This window comes from Sinocyclocheilus anshuiensis, unplaced genomic scaffold (assembly GCF_001515605.1).
Source record: "Sinocyclocheilus anshuiensis isolate Anshui unplaced genomic scaffold, SAMN03320099.WGS_v1.1 scaffold1561, whole genome shotgun sequence".
NCBI lineage: Eukaryota > Metazoa > Chordata > Actinopteri > Cypriniformes > Cyprinidae > Sinocyclocheilus > Sinocyclocheilus anshuiensis.
In genome coordinates this window covers 489,879-492,275 of record NW_015536630.1, presented here as the reverse complement: position 1 = coordinate 492,275, position 2,397 = coordinate 489,879, and the positions used below count along the sequence as shown (strand labels likewise).

General features: G+C 36.2%; 1 protein-coding gene across 1 annotated transcript in view; it reads right to left on the bottom strand.

Annotated features, from left to right (window-relative positions):
* Positions 1-2,397, bottom strand: part of LOC107653634 (SAM and SH3 domain-containing protein 1-like) — a 103,853-nt gene that overhangs the window by 25,200 nt on the left and 76,256 nt on the right. The gene's annotated exons all lie outside the window — the stretch shown is intronic.

The following is a 2,397-nucleotide window of genomic DNA, read 5'->3' as shown; positions in this document are numbered from 1 at the left end:
TTATTTATTTACATAATATAATATTTTAAATTATATATATAATAGTAAATAAATAATATATCAAATAAATATAATTTATTTATTAAAAATATTATTAAATTTGATACTCTTACATAATCCAAGAACTTATGTTAATCACCAAGAAATGAATTCCTTCTTCATAACATAAATGCAAATCTGAACATAAAAGCACCAACCAATACAATTAATTCATTCATTCAACCTTACACCAAACTTCTCAAGCCACCAGCAGGACATGAGCATGACATTTTAGTTAACAGGGTTTTAAATGAGGTACAATGTCATACCACTCTGGACTGAATGAGAGCGTCTGAGCGGCTCGATGGTCTCAGAATGTGTGGAGATGACGCAGCTCATTTATCTTCTCCTCTCTGTGGAGCCGGTCAAACAGGAGTCGACTGCACCTCCTCATTAACCAGGGACCCTGGGCATGATGAATGGGATGACGGGGAATATCACAGCAGCTATAATGGCTCTAATTCCCCGGATTATCTGACAGCAGGACTGTAAGAGTAGCCCAGGGTCATGCCACATTCACCTTGATTACATTTCAACAGCTCCTGGGTGACGATATCTCAGAGGGGAATGTGGCTGTCGCATTAATTACATTTCATACAGGCCCGCTGCCAAACTCAGACTTCAGCTACATGAGGACGCCTATTTTAAAGCAAGACCCAGGTGAATAGGGTAAAAAAAAAAAAAAACATCACCATACAGTACTTTCCCAGTTGATTGACTAAATTAAGAATTCCAAACATGTTTTGAATTACAAGCTTTCTGAAATGTAGAAGGGAGAATAATTTTCATCATGCCTTTATGAATAAAATGTTGTATAAAATCAGGTGAATAATATATGACTAAACCTCTCTGTAAAACCCTTCAGAATAAAACTGTAAAGTTTGTTGTAAAAGAAAAAAACTCATTTTGACAAAAATGTTTTTTAAAGCATTGTAATTTAAATCTATATTTCAATTAGTTTAACAGATCAAATGCAACAACATAAACATTTAAAAGTGTATTTTGGATGTTTTCTTTCCATTATAGTCTGAAGCAACATGCTATGTAAAGTCAAACAACCCACAATCTAGTGCATGAAAAAACAACCCTTTTGTCTGAAGCATAAGGAATTATATTGAATATACACATTTTCTAAACCAGATTTTTAATCCAAACTTGCCATCACAATGATAGACTGTTTTTAGCACAGTGCTATGCAGTCGCTAGGACATTGTTGTTTCTTATTCATACTTATTTTGGCCTGGTATATGATCAAATGAGGTGTAGACGTACCCAGAAGTCACATCTATAGACCAGAATGTCACATAGACTTAAACATGGACTTTCAGTAGGAAACGACACCTTAGCAACCACATAGCAACACCTGGGTACTATTCAGAACACCCAAGCTTCTTGGCAGCAACTTTTACAAGCATGATTTTCTTTAAGAACATGTTCAAAATCCATTTTCAAATGTTCCTGTCACAAATTCTTAAAGCGCACACATTACCTCCTCTGATTCATTTTGAAGGAAACCAGAAACAGGAAATGACACAAGCAGGAATTCTCCAGGATACATTTCAGCTGCATCACTCTCATTGATTAGCCCACGCACAAATGTGGAGCGCAAACGTCTTAAAAGTTTATAAACGATGACTATGCTGTGCAGCTGGAGACCTTTCCGAGCGTGTGAGGAATTCTTGGCTTTCTCTCGCTCTGCCTGCGGGATTCCTGAATGTGCTGAAAAGTTTAAACCAAAGAGGTTCTTTAATCAAGTACATACGCTCCGATCACTTCCTGTCTGTTTCTCAGCCACTTCCTGTCTTTAGTTCACACACATCCTACATTTCAACATGTTAAAACATACATATTATTCACTCACTCGTTCTAAGTTGTAATTCTCATTATCATTGCAAACTGCATGATTTAATGGCATTACAACAAATACTACATATAATGATATATAAATTCCTTACAATTTAATTTTATGAAAAAATATTTCAATTTACAATTTTATTATATACATGTTAAATTGTAAGGAATTTATATCATGGTAGTATTTGTTGTAATGTGTATGTATATATGTACACACACACACACACACACACACACACACACCCACACACAGTCTGGTCAGCTATCCTTGTGGGGACTCTCCATAGGCGTAATGGTTTTTCTACTGTACAGACCGTATATTCTATTGCCCTACACCAACCCTACCCCTAAACCTACCCCTCACAGGAAACTTTCTGCATTTTTAGATTTTCAAAAAACATTCTGTATGATTTATAAGCTTTTGTACCCGTGGGGACCACAATTTAGGTCCCCACCGTGACACGAGTCCCCATGAGTCTGTGTGTATTCAGGTTTAAGTCCCCA